This window comes from Schistocerca serialis, chromosome 9 (assembly GCF_023864345.2).
Source record: "Schistocerca serialis cubense isolate TAMUIC-IGC-003099 chromosome 9, iqSchSeri2.2, whole genome shotgun sequence".
NCBI classification, from domain to species: domain Eukaryota; kingdom Metazoa; phylum Arthropoda; class Insecta; order Orthoptera; family Acrididae; genus Schistocerca; species Schistocerca serialis.
The window spans coordinates 63,082,799-63,109,878 of NC_064646.1; the positions used below are offsets into that span (position 1 = coordinate 63,082,799).

Below are 27,080 nucleotides of genomic sequence, written 5' to 3' on the forward strand. Positions count from 1 at the left end.
GGTGCTCTGCTTCCGCCGACGGTTCAAGGTTTTGGCCGTGCAGCCTTCATAACCACAGTTACTGCGCCGGGAAACATCAAAACATATAACGAAATATCAGACACTCAGGTGATCTGAAGTTACTGTTTATAGAAGACGTACTGTCCTGCGAAGGTATTGGATCCGATTTACAGATTTCAGCTTCCGATTGTCCGAAAATTTTTGAAGAAGTAACAAGAAAAAGATGTTGAACGTTTGTATGGGCCAAGTATTGAAAATGTCTCTCGGATATTACAGCACACGTTTATTATGAATGACATAAGCTTCGTCAGAGATGTTACTTGATGTTACGATAGGTCTCCCACAGTATCTGATCTCAATTTATCTTGACAGCCTTTGTAATGTCGAACTGATCACTAGATGTCACGAGGAGAAACCCGCCAGTATAAAAGGATGCAGAGGGAGTACCGTGTTGTCAGTAGAGAAGCAGGAACAGCAGAGTGGTTGGGTCAGGAGAGCTCAGTGACCAGTCATTGCACGTCACCTGAGTAACAGATCCATAAGGTACGCTTCAGACGTTCTGTAGCTGGTGCAAACGTCGGCTGTTGATGATGTGATTGTGTAGTAGAAACGCGAAGGAACAACCAGAGATAAACAAAGACCAGGCGGTCTTGATGTGCTAACGGACAGGGACCGTCGAGCACTGCGGAGGGTGGTTATAAAAACAGCATGACTTCCACGGAAGTAATCACTCGTGAGTTCCGAAGTGCTACCAGCAGTCCAACTAGCACACTGATTATGGGTAGCGAGCTAAAAAGGGTGGGGTGCAATGGACGAGCAGCTGCTCAGAATTCACACATTTCTGTTGTAAGCGACACTTCAGGTGATGCAAAGAGTGATGCAACTAGACAGGGGATAACTGGAAACGAGTGATCCGGAGTCATGGATCACGCTACACACTGTGATAATACGATGGAGGAGTTTGGGTTTGGCGAATGCCCGAAGAACTTTGCCTAGCATCATATGCACTGTCAACAGTGCAGTAGAGAGGAGCCATCCAAAACCACTACCTTCTGTGATTTCGATTCTTGGGAAGAATGAGGTGCTATCCTCTACAGACATTGTCATCTCACTGAAAGTGTCCCCAGCAGAGTCATGAAGACGTTTGGTGGACGCACCCCATATTAATGTCCAGTAATAGATGTCCAGATACTTTTGGTCAGATAGTGTATATGTAACCTGTAGACGCTTGTAATTAAGCCTCGCTCTATGATGTATTAAAGTGACCTGACCAGTTGGTAGAGAAATATATAGTTACGATAAATCGAATAAATTTGCTGTTGTATATTACCTAACTCGCCCGCTGAACCAAGGACGCTAAACCCTGCTACTCTCTAAGCCATGTGGCGCTTTGCTAAGAGAATGGACTCGCATTTGGGAGGACGGCGATTAAAAGCCCCGTACACCTACCCAGATTTATGTTTTCGGTTCTTTCCTTAAATCAACTGAGACAAAGGCTGGCATGGTTCCTTCCGAAAAGGCGGCCACTTTCGTTCCCCACTCCTCCCCATTCCGAGCTTATGCTCCTTCTACCCTCTCCCTCGGTATATTAAACACTAATCCTCCTCCTTTCTTCCATATTAATAATTGGTTCTACCAGGCTGTGGCCAGTATCGATCTTGAAGATGGGAAATATTTTCGTCTGTATTTCGACGATAACGGGAGAAGTGGTGCTTGGAGCACTAGACAAAGCGTCATTGTCGTGGGTTGAATCTTAAACTTATCCGCAGTTTCCCATGGCATGTATGCATGAGACAATTTTTATCGTGGTCCGTCCGTTACTAAATTCTGCAATCCCCATAGTGTTATCCGAGAGGGATGGCCCACGTACCAATACTGTGATTCACACTGCCAAATCCTTTAATTTGCATGAACAGCCATAGCAATAAAAATAAGTTACTTCATCACACAACCACGCTTCAGAGTGCGAGCAGCCTTTATCTTGCTGAAATATAAGCCCAGGATGACTTGCCATAAAGGGTAACAAAACGGAGCGTAGAATATCGCCGACGAACCGGTGTGCTGCTTGGCTGCCGCGGATGACAACCAATGGGGTCCTTCTGCGAAATGAAATGGCATCCCAGACCATTACTCCTGGTTGTCGGCTGTCTGGGGCGACTCCACACACGTCATCGCTGGTCACCGGGGCTCAGATCGAAGCGGGACTCGTCACTGAAGACAGTTGTACTCCAGTCAATGGGATTACAGGCCGCAAACAGTCTTTTAAGTGTACACAGTTCAGTGGTAGTCGGCGCAAGGGGCGCCGTGACCTCAACCCCCCCCCCCCCCCCCGCCGCGCCCCCACCCCTTCCTGTGAGCCCCCTGCCTTCCTGTGAGCCGCCTGTTAATGGTCCATGTGGTCACTGAAGCACCAGTTGCACGTCGGATCGATGATGATGATGAATCTGGGGCTATGGATGCCTCTCTGACGTTCTGTCGTCTCTCTAGGTCGACCGCTTCCTCCTTACGAGGTGTTCGGCCATGGTTCACCCATTCCTGCCATCATCGTCGAATATTGGCACCGCTCCTATTAATATGTCGAGCTGTTCGGCGATTACTCCAGCCAGCTTCTTTGAGTCCAGTTACATGTCCCCGCTCAAATGCTGACATCTGCGTATATTGTTCACATGCCTGTCTGCGAGGTATATTTTGCCCAATTGTGTACACGGAATGAAATTCGCAAAAATATTATGCCCTGGTATCTACATGTCCCCTGTTTACTATCCTTGCCAGCTGGGCCGTGAATTTTCGCTCAACGTCATACGTTCATCGATTGGCCGCCATAGTTTACAATTCTGCATTTTCAGTCGATAACTGTAATGAATAGTCCGCCCCTGGTAGCTGAGTGGTCAGCGCAACGGAATGTCATCTCTAACGGCCCGGGTTCGATTCCCCGCTGAGTCGGAGATTTTCTCCGCTCAGGGACTGGGTGTTGTGTCGTCCTTATCATTTCATCCCCCATCGACACGCAAGTCGCCGAAGTGGCGTCAACTCGAAGACTTGCACCAGGCGAACGGTCTACCCGACGGGAGGCCCTAGCCACACGACATTTACATTTACTGTATGAATATAAATTTATATACATTTTTGCATCTCTCCTTCGTGGTGTGACTTTTTTAGCTGGAGAAAAATCCTACAACTCGTAAAAGCTGTTCGCATAATTAGGATTCGAATTAATCACTGCCCGCATCTCGTGGTCGTGCGGTAGCGTTCTCGCTTCCCACGCCCGGGTTCCCGGGTTCGATTCCCGGCGGGGTCAGGGATTTTCTCTGCCTCGTGATGGCTGGGTGTTGTGTGCTGTCCTTAGGTTAGTTAGGTTTAAGTAGTTCTAAGTTCTAGGGGACTGATGACCATAGATGTTAAGTCCCATAGTGCTCAGAGCCATTTGAACCATTTTTTTTTAATTAATCGCTAGACGATTAAATTTGAATTGTCATTTCTCATTTTTTGCTAAGTTATTACACGTGTTGGATGATCAGATTTTCCAGTGTTTCTCCTAAATCGTCCTTGAAGAGTGCCAGTATTTCCTTCCCTCTCATTGTGCGACTGCGCTATTACACCGTCTCTAATGACCTGACCGTTGACTCAACGTGAAATTCCATGCCTCCTTCCTGTTGGAAAGAAGCGTATTATCTCGTCGGTAGCATTACTGGGAAACGGGAAGTCACCTTGTAGCATAGAGCTGCAGCGAGCACTGCTGTCAGTTTTTATGTGACGCTTCGTTGCCAGCAGGAATTAGTTGATATGTTGATAACGGGATCGCGGAAGCCTATGCGTTGGCGGATGGAAAGATAACCGATGGTGAGCGAGGTATTCATGACTCAGCCGGCACCACGAGTGGTTTCATTCAGCGAGCTGCCGGCTGTCGCGACAGAGGAGAGATGGACTCTCCGCTTCGCCACATTTTTTATTTTAGGAATGAGGCTGTTTCTTGTGGCGGCTGCAATCTTCCGCCCGACGCCTCTAATAGCCTCTTGATCTTTGTCCCCATCTAAACTTTTTGCTTAATCGCGACGTACCAGCAATCACGCGAGTGGGTTCGGTTGCGATAGGATCTTGTGCGGACCCGTTACATTTGCCAGACACAGCTTCCGCGCAGTTTGTTCTTATAGCGCCTTCGTCACAGCTTGTCAGCGATGAGCACCGTACACCCGAAGACGTTAACGTGAGGGTATAGGACGCGTTCAGTTAAACCAATTTAGCGGCCTGGATACACGTAAGTCCAGTTTCCACTCCATTCCGTTAAATCAGTTCACACATGCAAATCTCTTTTTGAGCCCTATGATTTATTAAATTACTGAACCTTAGCTTTCAAAATATATTTAACAGTGAAGGTAATCTTCATAACAGATTATTTCTACCTGCCCCCCTTTCCCCCCCCCCCCCCCCCCCTCTCTCGTGTTCATCGAAGCTCTAACCGGCGAACTGGCTTTTTGTTCGATGTTTATAGAGACATCTGGACACATGTTATTCCATTCCTTGTCCTTTTCAAGTGGTATTCATAGAATTTTTTTGTACCATTACTGTAGATCATTAAGTTACGGGGCATTGTTAAGTGTTTCCAGCGAATGCACACTCAACTGTCATATTGCTTAAACATTCGTGCGCATTTTATTTTTCTACAGTTGATACAGTAGTTTTAGTCTTCATTATGTCTACAAATATTATGCATGCCTTGGTAATATTTTTTCCGGTAGCACCATTGTTTATTGCAGTGTCTTGCACATGCCAAAAAGAAATACATGTCTACTTAAATGGCAAGACTTAACCTATTATATTGAAAACTAGCTTTTCAGCTAAAAGATGTCAGCATAGTAGGACTACCTACTTCCACACATGAAGTCGGCATGTTTTAATCCACAGTACTAGCCACTCATTTATCTGTTTCATTCGCGTATGGAACGAGGGTCTCTGTATGGGCCCTACATTCGTTTATTGTAGTCACATGGTGCTCGACTCCTTTCTTGCGATATGCAGTTGAGGCTGTGGAATTGCTGCACACTCGCGAATGCGGTCTCACAGCTTCATACGAAGCTGGTGCGTGAGAACAGTATTGCCTTTCTTTCAGTGATCCGCATTTCAGTTCGCTTGTTCCCCTTTTGTGTCGACTACACTGATCCGTTACAATCGAAACACCGTGTCTCTGAATGTATACGTCTTCCGTTAGATCGACTTGATAAGGGCTCTAAACATTGAAGCAGTACTGTGTTGTACATCACACTAAAGTCTAATATGCAATATCCGTAATATTTCGCTGCAGTTTCCTGGTATCCTTGAAACAAATTGAAATCTTACTTTCGTTTTTTCTGTTTATAATTTTACATATCCGTTTCATTTCTTATGGCTTTGTAGTGTTACAGTTATGTGTATATTGTGTCACGTTTCAGAAGTTTGCCGCAAAATGCTGTCATACCCTCGAATTTGCTCGCTTGGTTTTCCTCATTCTCTTTGCTTTTAGACACATTTAATGAGACCTGACTTTTGGGTGTACCTAAGGGAAACATTTTCTGAGTCGTCTTCTATTATCGTACACTTACGCAGTGATGTAACTTGTACCCTTAGCGAAAAATTTGAAAATGCTGCTGACTCTGTGCCGCTAATGCCACATCACTGTCCATGTTTATTACGTTTTGTTGTTATGTTTTAATGCACGATATAGGAAGGTATTGTTACTGGAGGCTAGCGAGTAGGTAGGATCAAAAGTCAGACTCATCGCATGCCCGATGAGCACGCACTGTGAGAACGGCCGGCCGAACCATAGCCGTGTTGTACTGGAGCGGAGAGAGACAGCGGGCATCCACGTACAACGCTGGGCACCAAGTAACGAATCTGTTATTACAGTATTTATACTTTCTGTTTCAATGTTAAAATACAGCTCCAACCATGCTGATGACGTTACTGGCACTGAGAACTTGTTAATAATAATTTCAGTATCTTTCAGTTCGTCGGGAAATGCTAAATACAGATTTTACTTGCAGTCGCTGCTTATTGATGGAACGGATGGACCAGTCACACATGCGCCCTGAAAGGACAGGCGCCAGACTGTTAAGACAGCTACCACTCGTCTGTGACCGGTTTCCGAGGAATCTGTGTATAAAATCTGATCTCATGTAAATTCGGAACAATTTGCCGAAAAATAGCCCCGAATGACGTACTTGTTTGATGTTATCCTTAATACAAGGCAGTCTACGGTCGATTTTCTAGGTGGCAACATGCGAACTAGTTTGTGAAGTGCAACTCCGCATAAAGACAGAATTAACTGTTAAAGTTGCCTCGGAAAACATATTTGTGCGATCTCATGTCGATTCTAAGATCGTGTGAAGCAGTTTTATGATCTTCACGGTTCTCGGGAACTAATGAATTATGACCGGGAATCTCGTTATGAATATTGACGATGAACTGGCTCCAGAAGTCGTTTTACTAATTTGCGATTAATGAAATAAAACAAAATTAGTTGGAATCCTTATTGTGTTTAGCATCTAAACATACCCTTTCACATTATTATGCACTGTTTATAGCAGAAGCGTTAGTACTCGCAACCAACGGAGAAGAAACCAAGCGGGACAGCGGCTACGAGACATCTTTTACAAGACATGAGGGAAACAGACTGCCTGCAGTTGTACTAGGGAAGTGATCGCAGACATATCTTCATAAAATCCACCGTCTTTGTTACTCCCGATACTTCCTTCAGGTGCGAAGTTTCGTTTACTGTAGCCCACTGTGCACTGTGTAGCTTATGGGGGGGGGGGGGTCAAATCCGCCTTTACTGCGAGTCTAAATTTTACCACCGACCCTAATATTCGTTGCACTTGGCATCCCTTGTATAGGGAAAAATGAATTTAAACAGTTGCAGATTTCAATAGGATGCATTAAACCTTCAGTATTGATTACACCACCATCCGATAAATCGTCTGAGAACTGTAGTTGTCCTTTGACACTTTGTTGTGGCCTATCCTTGTCTTTCTGTTCAATTTTCCATTATCAGTTTCCGGATATTATCAACCAAATTTTCTGGAGCTGGTAAGTCGTTCCGTCATATGTTTGTTATAAGTCAAGGGTGTGGTACTCTGTCGAGTTCTAGTGGGAAGTCTGAGAAGACGAAATCTTCAACTTCTTGAATAAGGAAGGCTTCTATTAGTTTTGTATGATTGCTATAATTACGCATTGCATCTAGAGTACATAGTGTCAGCAAGGGCGCCAACTGAGAAGTCTTAAATGGTGTCGGCAAAACGGGAAAGGAAGGAAAGTCATCACAACAGCGTATGATAAAACAAGATTTTGTTCAACTGCCTTCGGGTGCTCAACTGCAATTGTATCTGGACATTTTTGACGCTCTGTATGCCATTGTAAATATACCATGTTGAGTCGGCGTGCGTCGGCTATCTTACAATTTGGCACGACTGTGAAGATCATTTGTCTTGTGGAATTTACGAGCTCATTTGAGGCCCGGTGGTGGTCTGTCGGCAATCGACTCGCTATTTTCTTCCAGTCACGCGCAGCTACTCGGTGCGAGGAGCATCCTAATGGGCGCCACACGCGCGACAAATTTATTGCCCCCTTGCACCATCAGCGGCGCAGCGTCACCCGCGGGATGACGACGCCTCAGCCCAGTTCGCTCTCCGGTCCTCGGTTGCCAGGGAGGAGACCCGAATGCCAGGAAGGCTACCGTCATCTTCCTCTTATACCTGTCTCCACGTCGTCTCCTGGTGATTGTCGTCTTTCTTTATAGGCCACCAAGAGCTGTGTGCACTTCGCAAGATGGCATCTTAACGTTCCACTCAAGACCATAGTCAACACACATCTTATCTAATTTCGTTCTTGCTCTCCGCAACATTTAGGTGATACCTTTGCTACATTTATTGGTTCGAGGGTCGTTTAATAAGTAATGCCACAGTTTTTTTCTAGGCCGGTTTAGGTTGAAGAAAAGCGGAATTTGTGGTCGGATGTCGTGGATTATTCCGGCTTCAGCCCCCTATACCGTCATGAAGTTCCGATAGATGGCGGCGCTGTATGTAGCCTTCAGAATGACGTCTGTAACGGAGGTCCAATTCAAGTAGAGACTGTCATTAAGTTTGTTGTGGCGGAAAAACAGAGCATCGCAGATATTCATAGGCGCTTGCAGAACGTCTCCGGAGACCTGTCAGTGAACAAAAGCACGGTGAATCAGACTAAGAGCAGCCGACCAGTTGCAAAGGATAAAGTAATCTTTACCTAGGTTTCAATAGATATAAATCTATCTTCTTCAGAAGACGGCCTGGGGACAATGAACATCGTAATATATATTAAGGTATGAAACATGAGTCAAGAATGAAGTTTAACATATATTAGGAAAATATTGTATTACAGGTTGTGAGAAAGGTTCTTGGTACTTACAGTATTATAACAACATGAAGTGATATGTCCTTATCGTTTAGGCAAACATCTGCATAGTTACATTAATCATATAAAATATAGCCCTGAAAACAGGGTTTGTCAGACAATAAAATAGGTACATAGAAGTTGCAGAGCGCCTAAGCGACTGAGTAAAATCGGCCAGCGTAGTAGCACAGCGGCCAGGGCAGGTGGCGCTCATGTCGCGAACTATGTGCCGATAGGCGTACTGAAGTAACATTTGAAATAATATTAAATGCGTTCTTAAATAGAGTGATAATAAATAAAATGGCAAGCATTTAACACTCCCGTTATGACATTGTGGGAGGTATAGGAACAATAACGTAGATACATACATCAAAAAGACAGGTGGCGCTTCCGCCGTGAGTTACAAGCAGTGGTCTATATAGCCAAAATATAAAAGTTATATTATCATATTAGTGAAGCCCATAGAACATATATAAGTCAAAACATCAAGAACAATCAGTAATGGCTTTTAAGAAAATTATGAGACCTGGTCTACAATCCAGTTACTACGTAATATAGAATAAGAGAAAATTACATGAGGGCTCCTGTAGTGGCAGCCATACATCGTGAGAAGAACACATTATATGAACGGTAGTAAACTGAAAGATTTGAAAGTGCATTATAGCTTCCTGAGGAAATAGACTACTGAGGTTACTATCATTAATGTTATATATTAAACAGTACGGGTTTAAAGCCTTCGAAAAATTGTTTACAGGCAAGGTTCAACTGATCATTCAGTATATTGCCGTCTTTGAGCTCTAGATGTTTAAAAATAAATAGCTCTTCCCACAGATCTAGTCTCCGTCCTTTGACCTGTCTATGTAGGATAACCGTGTCTTCTAACTGTTTAGGCGTATGGCCGGTTATCAAGAGGTGTTCAGCAAAGGTAGAGTTGCGGATATTTGTTCCTTTTTTACCTAAAAGATGTTCTTTATATCGTGTTTTCACAGCTCTGCCGGTTTGACCAATATAATAAGAGGGGCAGTTGTTACAGGTTAGCTTGTAAACACCTGAATTAGAAAACCAATCGCTGGCAATCTCTACTGACTGTACAAGATTTCTTTTTAAACTGTTATCTGTAGAAAAGGAGACGTTACAGTTATATTTTTTATTTAGAAGACGTTTAATCCTATACGATAAGTTACCCAGGAAAGGGATGGAAATAAATTTTTTAGTTTCAGTGGTATCCGTGGGGAGAATATTTCTCAAAGTCGAACATTTTTGGGAGATTTTCTTATTGAGCAGGTGATCGATCATGTTCTGGTTATACCCATTATTAACCGCAATCGCTTTGATGACATTCAATTCCTTTTTTTGATCTGCAGGTGATAAAGGAGTGGTTACCATCCGGTGAATGGCGGAATGAAAAAATGCCAATTTATGAGCTTTTGGATGGGTTGAGTCAGCAGGAATGACATTATCTGAATATGTTTCCTTGCGGAAGATATTAAAATGGAAGGAATTATCTTCTATAGAAATTGTTAAATCGAGAAAATTAAGTTCACGTTTATCATTTTGAAGTTCTTTTGTGAAGGAAATTTTTTCATGTAAACCGTTGAAAATGTTAAAGAGATGCTCTAACTCATGATCAGTGCCATCATGAGTTAGAGCATCTCTTTAACATTTTCAACGGTTTACATGAAAAAATTTCCTTCACAAAAGAACTTCAAAATGATAAACGTGAACTTAATTTTCTCGATTTAACAATTTCTATAGAAGATAATTCCTTCCATTTTAATATCTTCCGCAAGGAAACATATTCAGATAATGTCATTCCTGCTGACTCAACCCATCCAAAAGCTCATAAATTGGCATTTTTTCATTCCGCCATTCACCGGATGGTAACCACTCCTTTATCACCTGCAGATCAAAAAAAGGAATTGAATGTCATCAAAGCGATTGCGGTTAATAATGGGTATAACCAGAACATGATCGATCACCTGCTCAATAAGAAAATCTCCCAAAAATGTTCGACTTTGAGAAATATTCTCCCCACGGATACCACTGAAACTAAAAAAAAAAATCTATTTCCATCCCTTTCCTGGGTAACTTATCGTATAGGATTAAACGTCTTCTAAATAAAAAATATAACTGTAACGTCTCCTTTTCTACAGATAACAGTTTAAAAAGAAATCTTGTACAGTCAGTAGAGATTGCCAGCGATTGGTTTTCTAATTCAGGTGTTTACAAGCTAACCTGTAACAACTGCCCCTCTTATTATATTGGTCAAACCGGCAGAGCTGTGAAAACACGATATAAAGAACATCTTTTAGGTAAAAAAGGAACAAATATCCGCAACTCTACCTTTGCTGAACACCTCTTGATAACCGGCCATACGCCTAAACAGTTAGAAGACACGGTTATCCTACATAGACAGGTCAAAGGACGGAGACTAGATCTGTGGGAAGAGCTATTTATTTTTAAACATCTAGAGCTCAAAGACGGCAATATACTGAATGATCAGTTGAACCTTGCCTGTAAACAATTTTTCGAAGGCTTTAAACCCGTACTGTTTAATATATAACATTAATGATAGTAACCTCAGTAGTCTATTTCCTCAGGAAGCTATAATGCACTTTCAAATCTTTCAGTTTACTACCGTTCATATAATGTGTTCTTCTCACGATGTATGGCTGCCACTACAGGAGCCCTCATGTAATTTTCTCTTATTCTATATTACGTAGTAACTGGATTGTAGACCAGGTCTCATAATTTTCTTAAAAGCCATTACTGATTGTTCTTGATGTTTTGACTTATATATGTTCTATGGGCTTCACTAATATGATAATATAACTTTTATATTTTGGCTATATAGACCACTGCTTGTAACTCACGGCGGAAGCGCCACCTGTCTTTTTGATGTATGTATCTACGTTATTGTTCCTATACCTCCCACAATGTCATAACGGGAGTGTTAAATGCTTGCCATTTTATTTATTATCACTCTATTTAAGAACGCATTTAATATTATTTCAAATGTTACTTCAGTACGCCTATCGGCACATAGTTCGCGACATGAGCGCCACCTGCCCTGGCCGCTGTGCTACTACGCTGGCCGATTTTACTCAGTCGCTTAGGCGCTCTGCAACTTCTATGTACCTATTTTATTGTCTGACAAACCCTGTTTTCAGGGCTATATTTTATATGATTAATGTAACTATGCAGATGTTTGCCTAAACGATAAGGACATATCACTTCATGTTGTTATAATACTGTAAGTACCAAGAACCTTTCTCACAACCTGTAATACAATATTTTCCTAATATATGTTAAACTTCATTCTTGACTCATGTTTCATACCTTAATATATATTACGATGTTCATTGTCCCCAGGCCGTCTTCTGAAGAAGATAGATTTATATCTATTGAAACCTAGGTAAAGATTACTTTATCCTTTGCAACTGGTCGGCTGCTCTTAGTCTGATTTACGTGGAACCGTTGCTGTAGCGCAGCTATGTTTAAAGTACTGAAAAGCACGGTGAGTTGTTGGGCGAGGCGTCTGTCATCATCGCACCAAGGTCGCGAAAACCTGTCCGATCTCGCGCGTGTCGGCCGACCGCACACAGCTGTGACTCTTGCAGTGTTGGACCGTGTTGATACTCTCATTCGTGGTGATCGACGGACCACAAAGAAACACCTCTCTGCTCAACAACACGTCTCTGTTGGTAGTGCTGACACACTCTTCCACCAGTTGGGGTACTCATGTTTGTGTGGCCGCTGGGTTCCTGGCCGCTTTACAGAAGACCATAAACAGCTTCCATCTGTTGGACCCAGCGAAGGATTCAATCCACGGTAAGCAGTATGACAATGTTCGAAAGTTATTGGTATACCAAGACGTTGGTTCCGACGTCGACTGCCGGCCGTTGTGGCCGAGCGGTTCTAGGTGCTTCAGTCTGGAATCGCGCGACCGCTACGGTCGCAGGTTCGAATCCTGCCTGGGGCAGGCATGTGTGTAATGTCCTTAGGTTAGTTACGTTTAAGTAGCTCTAAGTTCTAGGGGACTGATGACCTCAGCTGTTAAGTCCCATAGTGCTCAGAGCCATTTGAATTTTCGACGTCGACTAGTAGAGTGGTAATATGCGGACATACAGGCCTCTCAGTAAGGTGGCATAAGGCCGTCTTATCTAACGGAGATTATGTTGAAAAATAGACTTTTATACCCAAAGGGTGGGAAGTAATATGGTGTATTCGAATCGTAAATAAAACCAACCTAAAACTTCCTGGAAGATTAAAACTGTGTGCCGGACCGAGCCACGAACTCGAGCCCATTGCCTTTCGCGGGCAAGTGCTATACCAACTGCCGGCCGCTGTGGCCGAGCGGTTCTAGGCGCTTCAGTCTGGAACCGCGCTGCTGCTACAGTCGCAGGTTCGAATCCTGCCTCGGGCATAAATGTGTGTGATGTCCTTCGGTTAGTTAGGTTTAAGTGGTTCTATGCCTAGGGGACTGATGACCTCAGATGTTAAGTCCCATAGTGCTGAGAGCCATTTGAACCATTTTGCTCTACCAACTGTGCTACCCATGCACGACTCATGCCCCGTCCTCACAGCTCTAATTCTTTCTTCCAGGAGTGCTAGTTCTGCAAGTTTCGCAGCAGAGCTTCTGTGAAGTTTGGAAGGTAGGAGACGAGGTACTGGCGGAAATGGAGCTGTGAGGACGAGGCGTGAGTCGTGCTTGGGTAGCTCAGTTGATAGAGAACTTGCCGGCGAAAGGCAAAGATCCCGAGTTCGAGTCTCGGTCCGGCACACAGTTTTAATGTACCAGGAAGTTTCATATCAGCGCACACTCCGCTGCAGATAGAAAATTTCATTCTGGAAAACCAACCTATGTTCAGAAAAAAATTTGTTGCTTTTCTTATTGAATGCCCCGTCGTATTTATCAACCGGTGTGTTCCCGACACGCTGCAGGATCGTAAACGTAGCATAGGCCGTATAAGTGACTATCATTACAATGGCTTGCACGGCGATGGAAATATCTCTGATGCTTTATTTGGCCTCACATTGTCTCGGAAAGTATATTCTGTCTCCGATTGACACATTGAAGTGAAATTCATAAACACTGCTGTGTCATCTGAGGCTGGTATCAGTTCTAAAGAAATGAACATACTCAGCTGAAACCACGCACGAAATTGTTGGTACTATAAACGAGTACTGTCCAAAAATCGGAAAAGAAGAGGGTCATAGTTTTTGAGATGTTGTGTTACGGGTGGACGCTGAATATTACATGAGTTGATAAGAAAACATGTCTGATTCTATAGAGTGGTCAATCTAGATGACTACCTTGCCGAGGACGCGAGTTCGTTTCCCCGATATTGTCAAGGATTTTTCCTTGGTGGTAGGACCAGAGGGGGTCACTCATCCTTGTGATGCCCATAGAGGAACTGCTTGAATGGAAAGTAGTGGCTCCAAGTTCTGGAAGGTCGGCAAAACGGCCGGGAGTGCGGTGTTCTGATCAGATGCTCATCCATACCGCATCTAGTGACGCCTCAGTGCAGAGGATGATGCAGCGGTCGGTTCGACACTCCTTGGGCCTGCAGGGCCTGGACGAGGAGCTCAATAAGAGAGCCTGAAAAATATGCGAACACTTTTACAGACGATAGCTTCTGTCTCTGCGTTTGTCGTAAGTGTTTCTGGGAACTGGACATTTTCCAGGGTACTCATAAAGTTTAATTGTTAACACAAAAAATAATCAAGCTGCTACCATCATATTTGGTGATGGCATTATTCCTTCTGTGTTTTCTCTCCTCAGTGTGACGCATTTCTCCCAACGATGGGTGTGTTGGCGGAGGATTTGGTTGTAGAAATGTGCATCTTGGCTGTTCAGGAGACGTTCGTCCTCTAAAATCATCCTGTCATCACCCTGGAAATGTCTAACACGCGATGGTTTCTTTATTCGAGGAAAGCCACGTCAAGTGAATTCGTGAGACGAGGAAAAATTTTGTAGTCCAAAGAAGCAGCGTGTGTAACTGTGTCCTGTACACACTGAGCTGGGACGTTTGTCGTGGAGCAAAAACACCCTCTTGGGACAACTTCTCGTTATGCTTCGTCATGACACACTCGTTACCTAGTCAGAAGCTTCTTCTTTCCCAATGACGGTTGTGTCTTCGCCTCTTTCGGCGCTGCTGAATCCACTGGTTTCCACTGCTTGCTTTAGACCTTTGTCTTGCGGTCACAGTGACACCGGCACTCGTCCGTGGCGATCAGGCGGATCAGTAAGTCATCTGGATGGGCTTGGCACAGTTGCAACGTTCCTGCTACTGTCTGGGTTGGCGGGCTTTTTGGATGGGCATGTGCAGTCGCGCAACTCTGCGGGCGGCGACCCACGTCGTGTTCCAAATAACGCGCAAGATGCTGAAAAGTGATCCAAGACTGATATTTACTTCTTACACTATAGCTTCGATTGTGATTTGTTCGTCTTCTGATTTCAGGGTCTTCTCTTGCAGTTGGCTGTTCTTCATAGGGATACGGTCTGCCGCAGTAATATCCGTCACTCAGACTTATTTCGCCCACTGGAATCGCAGTCGCCACCTAAAGACTGCGTAATATGATGGTGGATTGTCGCCGCACGTTTCCACCAACTCAGCGTGGACTGTTGCGACACTGTTCCCCTTCAAAGACAGAAAACGAACTACTGCACGAAACTCCAGTTTATCAGTGGGATACGCCATTATTGCCAGAACACTTAGAAGGTACAGCAAGTCTACTATTTAGATTGCCTACAGTAGGTTTGCCCGTTCTCTTCTGGCGTATTGCTGCACAGTATGGAATCGGTACCTAATAGGATTGACGGAGGACATTAAAAATTTCTGAGGACGGCAGCCCGTTTTATTTTATCGCGAAAGAGGGAAGAGAGTGTCACGCGAGTCGGGTTGCCAGTCATTACAATAAAGGCGTGTTTCACTGGGACGAGATCTTTTCACGAAACTTCAATCAAATGGTTCAAATGGCTCTGAGCACTATGGGACTTAACTTCTGAGGTCATCAGTCCCCTAGAACTTAGAACTACTTAAACCTAACTAACCTAAGGACATCACACACATACATGCCCGAGGCAGGATTCGAACCTGCGACCGTAGTGGTCGCGCGGTTCCAGAACCGCTCGGCCACCCCGGCCGGCAAAACTTCAATCACCAACTTTTTCCTCCGAATGCGAAAATTTTGACGCCCACCTACATAGCGAGAAACGATCATCGTAATAAAATTAGAGAAACAAGACATCGCGCGGAAAAATTTACATGTTCGTTTTTGCCACATGCTATTGCAGGCTGGAAAGGTAGAGAAATAGTTGGAAAGTGGTTCGATGAACCCTGTGCCAAACAGGAAAGAGTGAATGAAGGAATAGTCTTTTAGATGTGGATGAACCATTTGAGTCCGCAGCTCGTGGTCGTGCGGTAGCGTTCTCGCTTCCCGCGCCCGCGTTGCCGGGTTCGATTCCCGGCGGGGTCAGGGATTTTCTCTGCCTCGTGATGACAGGGTGTTGTGTGATGTCCTTAGGTTAGTTAGGTTTAAGTAGTTCTAAGTTCTAGGGGACTGATGACCATAGATGTTAAGTCCCATAGTGCTCAGAGCCATTTGAACCATTTTTGAGCCATTTGAGCTCACCGCACAGATGCAGAAGCGATCGCTCTCGAACCGTCCGGTCCTAGGGCAACGTCCTGGGAACCAGCGCTGTGGGTGGCCGGAAGTGGTGACCTGCAGATATCAGACGTCGACCCCGCCTCGTAGCCTACGCCCTTGGCGCCTGTGCAGCGCGCTTTCTGCAGCAAAGATCGCACTTCCGCTTGGTTTGCTCGCGCAGCAGTTTGCTCGTTTCCCACGCTTTCCAGCTCCAATATAACGACCACTTCCGGCGTAAATATAAAGGCTTTGTAGTGCGAGAGTGGCTGCTCCAAACTCCGCACCAAAAGCTGAGGAAATTTATTTTATACAGCTTTTTCTTGCTTTAAGTCCAGCCAATGATGACAGATTGTGGTCTGACTATCGATTTCGGTCCGTATGACCATCTTCAGATCAGTGCGAAAAAGGAAGACGAAAGACAACTGCTGGACATAACGCGTCTTGTAAACAAGCAATTCTTGGGGCTGTAATAACTTTAGAATGACCTATGTTATGAGTTATATCCTCAAGTGATTCCTTAAAATACTCCACTTGGGAATGTGCCGTAAGGTCAGGAGAGTATTGGATTCAGGATTGCTACCGGGACTCTGGAGACGTTACTCAGTCTTCAGGTATTGATTCAGTGATTTCGTGATGCTTACGTCGATGTATATGCTTATTTCGTTGATTGTGAAAAAATCTTTTAACACTGTTAAGTATGACAAAGTGCTGCATATCTTATGTGAACTGGGGCTGGATACTTGTAACATCTGATTGATGGAAAATCTGCACTGGAACCAAAGTGCTAGTTTACGTGTCGGCGGTTAGCTGTGAGAAGTAGTGTCGATTACGAAGGAGTTCGCCAGGGCTACATTCTCTCCCCACTACTTTTCAACATTTATTCTGCAAAGATTTTCCGATATGCTCTTCATGGTTAATGTAAATGAGCGGTGGTTAATGGTGATGTCCGATATGGTGATATCTTACTTGCAGCCAGGCTGGAAGATCTGCAAGAACTATTAAACACTGTTATTGAAGTGAACAACACCATGGGGCTACGTTTAAACGTTAAGAATACAAGACAAATGGTCGGCAGCAGCAGCCGAGATGAAATTCAGGGCACCCCTGCAGTGGGTAATGATACGATCGAACGCTAAATATTTGGATTGTCAAATCAACGATAACTGGGAGTGCTCTCAAGAAATTCGCAGCAAAATTGAACAAGCCAGACGTTTTTTCCCAAAAATTAAAAATTTCTGACTAGGCACGATGTAAGTATTACGCTTCGCAGACGACTACTTCGATTCTTCATGTTGAGCATCCTTCTCTATGGAGATGAGTCATGGACACATAAGGCATTGTTCGGTAAGAAACTGGAGGCATTTGAAGTGCAAGTGTGTCAAAGTATTTTAAGCATACCATGGACAGATAAAGTCAAAAATGTCGCAGTACTGCGGCGCATGAAGAAAGATTTAGAAATCTTAATGCCATCAGTAGAAGAAAACTCAGATACTTCGGTCATGTAATCCGCAACGACAAATACAACCCATTGCAACTAATACTGTAAGGAAATATTGGTGACATACTTGGCCCAGGATGTAGAAGATTATCCTGACTGAAGAACTAAAGCCAGATGTTTGGAGTGAAAACAGAGTCGCCGTTCATAAAAGACGTGGACAAACAACAGATCATGCTAGTGATCGCCAACGTTCTTAGAGGAAGAGGCATTTAAAAAAGAAGAAGAAACAATAATTAGAAATAGTGGAATAGTCCTAACTTGTTGCTGTTGTTCTAACCACTTCATAGCCGTCTTAAGGCAGTGAAAGTCTTCCGCACTGGCAGGCCCTTAGTAGCTCGGCCGCTGACTCTAGACTCTTCTTCCTAATCACAGTTGAAGGTTCAGATGTCAACACAGAACAGCAGCAGTGATGGGAGGGTGGGAGAAACCGCCCAACTGACTAGTTCAGCACCAGCAGAACTATTACATGGCACGTGCGCAAATTTGAATCTTCCGAGTTGATCTCATTATCTAAACGAGCTTCTATTTGCTTTGTAGAATTTCATTTAGTCCACTACTGGCTTCTTCCTTTCTGTTAACCCGCGAAAAAAAAATAAAAGAAGGAATGCTGTACAGGAGCATAGTCCAGATGATGAAATTCGCAATGTGGTGGATGCCCAATGATACAGTGAAAGATATTTCTCACGATATCATTGGGCAAGTAATATTTTAAATCCAGCAGAATGGTATTTTTTATCATGTGGACCTTTCTTCTCTACAAAATATTTTTTTTCAGAACCACTTGAAAATCGCTTAATACAAACCACGAAGTCAGCAGTGGACAAAAAAGATCAATAGAACAGCTGGAGCAGTCTTATATTAATTAAACAAAACAGATGCGGAGCACATGGACAAAAAAATAAACCGAGGTTTCGCTTCGTCGGTATTCGAATAATCAGTACTTTACTTTAGAAGTGTTTCATTTCTTCCTGATCACTGATCCTGTACAGGAGTTAATTCGCCTCATCATATGTGGCAGATGCCCCGCGGACTCTTGTTAGTCGTGCGGCCGTGTTCCCGCTGCACCGCTCGGCTGTGCCAGTCCTCAGCTGTCGGCCATTAACCAGCCTGCTACTGCAGACACAACAGCGCCGCACCTGCCGCTGTTCGTTACGTGGCATTTGTTTACGGCGCACGTCACCGCCTTTTGCGTAATTGCTGTCGCCCGGTCCAGACAAATGTACGGGCTCGCCGCCAATACACAGCGCGGCAGCAAGGTCATTGCCTCCTCCACTGTCCGTGCTGCAAACGCTGACCCATAGACTGTCGTTCACTGGGAGCGAAAATGGTGGTTACCCACGGGACCAGTTATGTTAATAGTGCGGGCTACGAAATACACTTCCTCGTTTCCAAGGACGGTTTTAGGTCGTGCGGGGCCGTTAGTAGTCTTGAACTGCGGGGATCACTTTCAGAAATCAAATGTGCGAATGGCATATTTGATTGGCAGTACCCATTCGGGTAGTCCAACGCCTTGACGCCTTGCGCGTCGATGATGATGATGATGATGATGATGATGATGATGATAATGATAATGATGATCATGATCATGATCATGAAATGATAATAGAGCAATACACAGACCCCGTCCCAAGTGGAGAACACCTTCGACCCGCCTGGGAATCGAATCCGGGGACCCGTGATTGAGATACAGCAACACCAACCGCAAGACCACCTGCTGACAGTTTCACGCTGAGGTGACAAAAGTCAGAAAATACCTCCTAATATCGTGTCGGGCCTCCTTTTGCTCAGTGTAGTGCAGCAGCTCACAGTGGCATGGACTCCACAAGTCGTTGGCAGTCCCCTTCAGAAATATTGAGCCACGCTGCCTTTGTAGCCGTCCATAATTGCGAAATTGTGTGCAGGATTTTGTGCACGAGCTGACCTCTCGATTATGTCCTATAAATGTTTGATGGGATTCATGTCATGCGATGCGGATGGACAAATCGTTCGCTCGAACTGTCCACAAAGCTCTCGATACCAATCGCGAACAATTGTGGCCTGGTGACATGGCGCACTGACATTCGTAAAAATTCCATCGATTTTTGGGAACATGTAATCCACGAATGGCTGCAAATAGTATCTAAGTAGCCGAACATAACCATTTCCCGTCGATTATCCGTTCAGTTAGACCAGAGGATCCAGTCCATTCCGTGTAAACACAGCCCACGCCAGTATTCAGGCACTACCGGCTTGCACAATAGCTCCATGGCTTCGTGGGGTGTGCTCTACTCTCGAACCCCACCGTCAGCTCTTATCAGCTGAATTCGAGACACATCTGAACAGGGTACAGGTTTCCAGCCGTCTAGGGTCCAACCGATATGGTCGCGAGCCCAGGAAAGGCGTTGTAAGCCATGTCGTGCTGTTCGCAAATGCACTTCGTCGGTCGCCTGCTGCCATAGCCCATTGACGCCAAATTTCGCTTCACTGTCCTAACGGATACGTTCGTAGTACGTCTTATATTGACTCCCGCGTTTATTTCACGCAGTGTTGCTTGTCTATTAGTACTGACAACTCCACGCAAACGCCTATGTCGTTAAGTGAAGGCCGTCGGCCACTGCGTTGTCCGTGGTGAGAGGTAATGCCTGAGATTTGGTATTCTCGACACACTGTGGACCTCAGAATACTGAATTCCGTAACGATTTCCGAAATAGAATGTCCCATGTGTGTAGTTGCAACTACCATTCGGCGATCAGAGGATGTCACTTCCCGTCGTGCGGCCATTATCACATCGGATACCTTTTCACATGAATCGCTTGAGTACAAATGACAGCTCCGCCAATGTACTGCTCTTTTATACCTTGTGTATGCAGTTCTGCCGCCATCTGCATATTTCCATATCGTTATCCCAAGGCTTTCGTCACCTCAGCGTATGTTGTTGGTTTGATGCAGCTTTCGACTCTGCTATAACTAATGCAATCTACGTTCATTAGAACCTGCTTACTATGTTCATCCCTTGGTCTCCCTCTGCCACTGCTATACCGAACCAGGTGGCACATTGGTCAGCACACTGGACTTGTATTCGGGAGGACGACGGTTCGGATCCGTGCGCGGCCATCTACACTTAGGCATTCCGTTATTACCATAATTCGCTCCAGGCAAGTGCCGGAATGATTTCTTTGGAAGGGCGCGGCCGATTTCCTTCCCCATCCGTGAAACAATCCGACGTTGTGCTCTGTCTCTAATGACCTCGATGTCGACGGGATTTAAAGCCCCATCTTCCTTCTACCTTTTTTACCCCCTACCCCTCCCTACATTACCAAACTGGCGTTTCCTTAATGCCTTGTAATGTGCCCTACCGACCGATTCCTTCTTTTAGTATGGTGGTGCTATAAATTTCTCTTCTTTCTTTCAGTTTGATTCAGTACTCCCTCATTACTTACTCGATTTTCACATCTAACTTTCAGCATTCTTTTGTAGCATTACCTTTCAAAAGGTTCCGTTCTCTTCTTGTCTATGTTTCACTTGCGTACAATCTACCCTCCAGACAAATTTCTTCGGAAAAACTCTCCTAACTTTAAATTCTCTGTCAACAAATTTGTCTTTTTTAGAACTGTTTTGTTGCGATTGCCACTCTGTATTTTACGAGGGGCGTTCCAAATTGATTTACACTTACGTACTCCCTAACAACCTCTATGCCTTGGGAGATAAATGCTTTTCTCAGCATAGTCACCATTAAGCTGCACACACTTGCGCCACTGATTATGTAACTTGTGTAGGCCCTCCGCGAACAACTTTTTTGGAGTCTGTCGCACCCATCGCTCGACAAATGCTGGCCGTTTCTGGACTTCTGCGAAATGATGTCGCTGCAGACGTTTCTGCATAGCTCCGAATAGGTGGTAATGAGAGGGTGCCGAGTCAGGAGAATATGGTGGCTGCGGCGGCAGCTTGGAACCCCATATCGTCGACGGCAGCCGTGGCTGTCCGTCTCTTCAGGGGACGGCTGTTGTCTTGTTGCAAGAGCACTCCTTTCACCCAGTTTCCTGGCCGTTTCTTTTGAATTGCACGGCATATCGTTGAGTCCGCACAAAGGCTTTGCTGTTAATGGTAATCGCTGATTGTAGCCAGTCAAGGAGGAGGATTCCATCCTTGTCCCAAAAGACAGTGGTTAAGACAATGGTCATGTGTTTTCTCACTGAAGGCGCCGTGCCTAACACGTGTAGTTGGAGGAGGGTACCTGTATGTTTCCGCTGTATTGACTCGGCTTAGATCTCCGGCTCAAGATAGTGGAGCCGAGTCTCGTCGCGAGTGACGAGTTTGGACATGAAACTTGCTGGATCCTGGCTGTGGCCTTGAAGGAATTCACTGCACACGTCCCAGCAATTTTGTGTTTGTGCTGCTTTCAGTGATTTGGGGAGCCACCTGCCAGACACCTTCCCAAGCTTAAGGTGTTTGTGCACTATTTGGTGCTGAATGCCTCTGACAAATCCTGTGTCTGGTTCCATTCTGTGAACGCAATGCACCTGTTCTCCTGAAATGTTGCCTGGTATTACCACAGTCAACTTCCATCCAGAACTGGCTCCTTTCTCCGTTGAAGTGCTGGCCATTTTCCGGTCATCCACCCAGTTGTGCACGGCTTTTTGTGATGGTGCACACTCTCTATACACTGCTATCAATCGCCTGTGAATAACCACAGTGTTCACACACTCCTTCCACAGAAACCACGTCGTCCAGCGCTGTCCTTAATGATCCCAGCCAGTGTTATCCGATCACTTCAAGAAAGCAGTTGGGGAAATGGGCTCTAGTATGTAGGGAGTATACACTTCCAGTGAAGGTTTTACCAACCCACAGTAGATCAAGCTACAACATATTTGCTGTTGTGATGATGCGTTAGATGATGCACCATGCGTGATGGGAATATGTAAAGTATAAATCAGTATCCTCGTACATCCTGTGTACATCGGCCATCATCAGCTTTTTTTTCTGTTCAAATAGCAAAACTGATCTACTACTGTTAATGCCTCTTTTCGTAATCTAATTCCCTGAGCAGTACCTAATTTAATTCGACCACATTTCATTACCCTTTTACTATTGTTGATAGCCATCTTATACCCTCTGTTCAAGACATTGTCTACTCCTTTCAACTGCTCATCCAAATCATTACAATCTCATTGACAAACTTCAGAGTTGTACTTCTTTTCCATGAAATTTAATTACTTTTACAAATTTCTTTTGGTTTCCTTTAATTGCTTGCTCGATTGAATAACATCTAAGATAGGCATCCTTTCTCATACACTCCTCATACGCTCGTTCTTTTTTAATGTTATTCCCTTCTTATAACAGGAGACGGGTTTCTGTGCTACTAGTAGATAACGTTTCGCTTCCGATGTTTTATCTCTGACACCTTCAGACTTTCGAACACGCCTGTCAAAATCTTTGTCTAAATCTCCAAGTATAATAATTGTAGGTCTGCCTTTCTTTAACAATCTTCTCACGCATGCGGTAGGTCAGGACTGTTTCGCGTGTTTCTACATTTTGTCAGAACCAAAACTGATGTTCTCCGAGATCGGCTTCTACCGGTTTTTATATTCGTCTGTATATAATTTGTGTCAGTGTTTTGCAAGAATGAGTTATTACACGATAGTAAAACATGTCCTATAATATTTGAACGTATTATTTTACTCCCAACGGAAATGTGGAGTTAATGTCTGACGAAGAGACTTTCAATTAATTAACAGAAGTAGGAGAGACAGTTAAGGACTTGATTAATTTAGGCTCTAAGAAACCCTGTGCCCTTTTATTTTTGAACCGTTATTTAACGAACATAGCAAACGTTATTGAAGACACTAAAGCTGTCCGTTCCAGTCGGCGTTAATTAGCTCCGTTCACATAGAAAGGATACGTCGCTGTTCAGACAAATACTTAGTTTAATGTCACCCCTCGTTTTGCGCCCCTTCCCAAAAAGAAAGTCGTTACCCGCTGAGGAGACAACGCAGTTACCTGTCAAGGGTGTCAGATCGTGGAGACAGGTGCTGCCTGGATTCGATCCCAGGGTCGTTCCCAAGAGTTTCTGACGGTCAGCCTGAGTGTGTTTTACAGGTGATTACTCGCACCGACTAAAATCTGGTGAATTACATTTGCGTTTCCGCCTAGGTTGCGCCGTATATAACCAGGAAGAATGCGAGGGTGCATATCCACTTTAGAACACAAAGTCGCAGGCTGATTTCAGTCCACATATCCACCTTTAGGTTTAACCATTTGTCAAGCTATTTAACTCGTTCGATACCACTGGGACATGTGTGTCCCACGATAGGTTGAGTATCAGTGAGAATTTGCTCTGTGATATTGCTATGATACCGCTGTTAAAGGGAAGCCTGCTGATGTTTTGCTGTATTCTTGTAAGTACAGATTGCCCCTGTAGATAGTGCTGTCTTACAGTTTCATTGTTTATGCTCTGCTCCATATTGTCACATCGAATTAGTTCGCGCCTACATGTAGGCAACCCAATGAACAGATTTGCAAAGCGGGTTGCTGTTGCGCCTTCCCACACAGTCCGTGTCAGTGAATTGAACGCGCGTATTGACGTTTGCTGGCTTACGAACGGTGCCTATACTGAGTACCTGTAAAGTGAGTTACAAATTTGGTGAGTTGCTCTATCCACCAATGTGCGTCTGTTTTCTACATGTAATATTGTTTTCATGCAGTCAACTTCTTAGATCCTGGAAGTATCCGTGAATAATGCTGCAAGTCCCAGTTCTCACCGTGTTGGGAAACGAAACAACAAGAATTTTTTTTTTCATATAGTTACTTCTCACTCTGACATTAATTAAAATAACCATACATTTGTATCACTCATTCCGAAAAAATTGGTAGTGAAATGGTGCACAATACACGCATGGGACATTGATGTAAAAAAAAAAAAAAAAAAAAAAAAAAAAAAAAAAAAAAAAAAAAAAAAAAAAAGATTTTTTTTTATTCACTTGAATCAACATACCTGTAGTTTGACATTTATAAGGATTTAGTTGCTTCCCTCGTGCAAAATCACATTATTGGCGCTCTCACAAAATCCTGCCTGAAATGTACGTGTAAAATTTTAAAACCATTGGTGTTGAACGGGCTCTCACATTATTTGACATTAAGTGGAAAATTGTGACGACAGTAACTACTTTCTTAGGCGACCAGGCCTAACCTCATTATTCCTTCAAGTGAAATCAGTAGCCAGCCAAACGGGTCTTAATGTGTCAGCCACGTTACATAAGTACGACCAGAAAGGAAAAATGTCGATCTCTGCCATATTCGGGCAATGAACGCATTCGTTGGCGACAGATGAAAATTTGTACTAAGGCCGGGATTCGAACACGGGTGTCCTGCTTAGTAGCCAGATGCGTTAACCACCTTGGCACTGTGGTTAGACACAACTGCACAGACTACCCGAGCACGCCCCACGCCCCATCAGTCCCAATTACTATTTGCCGCACACTACCAAAGTAGCGTCCCCTAGCCCTTTTTCCTCTCTTTGCTCGTCGCATCACGCGAAGTCCCGCACGTGGCCGGGCGAAGAGTGCTCTACACTGAATGATCTTATTAGCCTTCACGGCCGGCCGCTGTGGCAGAGCGGCTCTACGTGCTTCAGTCCGGAACCGCGCTGCTGCTACGGTCGCAGGTTCTATTCCTGCCTCGGGCATGGATGTGTGTGATGTCCTTAGGTTAGTTAGGTTTAAGTTGTTATAAGTTCTAGGGGACTGATGACCTCGGAAGTTAAGTCCCATAGTGCTCAGAGCCATTTGAACCATTTGAAAAAACTAGAAATTGTGGTTGCAGGGCCACTGCGTGCTCATAGCACATAGCTCGTAACCCGTCGCATCTGTTACGTATGGTGTATGGGTAAACAGCCTCTCTGTTTCACGACTGCCACCACGTTTGTAAATAAAGTTTTTCTGTAGGTCAATTTACTTTCGTACTTGTACTGAACTTGTATGTAGTAACTGAATATTTGTTGAAAACTAATGTAGCTCGACAAGTTTAGAAATTAATTCAATTGGAAAAGAACTTAGTTATTTATGTAAGGCTTACTCATACAAGTTAGAATTACAATTGCAGTGGAAACGCGGTTGAAAGCAATACTTTATGTGGTACTCGCTTAAGCAAAGCTCAAATGGTAATGTAATATTTAATGTTGGACATATCTCAGTTATGAAAGTTTAAGAAAATGCTTTTTACGTAGTTGAACCGAAGAAAATGTGAGCTTGGCGATCAGGGCAGCAGTGTGTCGTATAATGAGTCGCTGAAAAAGACGAAGTCATTCAGGGAAAATATAAAATAGGACACTACGACTGTTTAATCTGCGGTGGAGTAAACCAGTAAGCAAGAAAGGCCGCATGGGCGTACTGCACCTCGAGTAGTTCAAAATGCAAATTTATACCGAGCGAGGTGGCGCAGTGGTTAGCACACTGGACTCGCATTCGGGAGGACGACGGTTCAATCCCGTCTCCAACCATCCTGATTTAGGTTTTCCGTGATTTCCCTAAATCGTTTCAGGCAAATGCCGGGATGGTTCCTTTGAAAGGGCACGGCCGATTTCCTTCCCAATCCTTCCCTAACCCGAGCTTGCGCTCCGTCTCTAATGACCTCGTTGTCGACGGGACGTTAAACACTAACTACCTACCTACCTGCAAATTTATCCTTATCCTTCCAGGTACAGTACCATATACACGTTACTTATTCGAACTGTAGTTCAAGTTTTCTAAGAGAGAGGACGACAGAGAGAGAGAGAGAGAGAGAGAGAGAGAATAGCAAGATTGCAGCAACTTTGCACTGGGTTGTGTATGAAAAGAAATTACATTCGAGATGTTAGTACTGTCACAGTTTTGATCTGCACATTAAACGGTTTGCCTACGCACGACTGGTAGTAGTCTGAGGCGCTGCGAAGATGGCGGTGACATCCACACGATATAATAAACTGACTGCCGATATAAAATCGTCAGTGTCTGTGACATCATACCTTTTTAAAACTGAGTTAGAGTATAATTCGTCGCCTTGGCTTGAAGACATTTGATTTCGGAGGCCTACAGCTAACTTTTTAAAGTCAGATTTCTGCCCCCTTATCTCACCTCACTGTATTTAGGTCATCAACTTCTTGGATTTGCCGAGTCAACAAGCGACTACTGTTTTGGTTATCACGTGCCATCATTTTTCAACGTCTCCAATTCGTCATTTTTGACAGCTGTTTCTGCTTTATTGGTGTACTCCCCTTGACCTTTTTTGACTCAGATTAGGCCATTTGTTTGCACTCGATCGACGTTTCAGGATTGCTGGAAAACACAATCAGTGACGGCATAAAAATTCCATTAAAAATCAGCACTTTAGTTTTCGAAGAAGCGGCTATAACAGCGATTCAGGAACCAGTTAAAGTCGCTACCTCAGGGTGTGCTCATGATCCCGCTCTAAACTGCTCTTCTACGTCATCACACTCAGTTCTTGTCTATTTCATGTAGTTATTTATTTTGTTTCTTGCATTGAATTTCAGCTGACTCATTCTCTAGCTCATAATTATCAA

The 27,080-nt window shown here is 44.2% G+C and overlaps 1 protein-coding gene across 1 annotated transcript in view; it reads left to right on the top strand.

Moving 5' to 3' along the window:
* LOC126418491 (HIV Tat-specific factor 1 homolog) overlaps positions 1 to 27,080 on the top strand; it is a 597,418-nt gene that overhangs the window by 531,080 nt on the left and 39,258 nt on the right. The gene's annotated exons all lie outside the window — the stretch shown is intronic.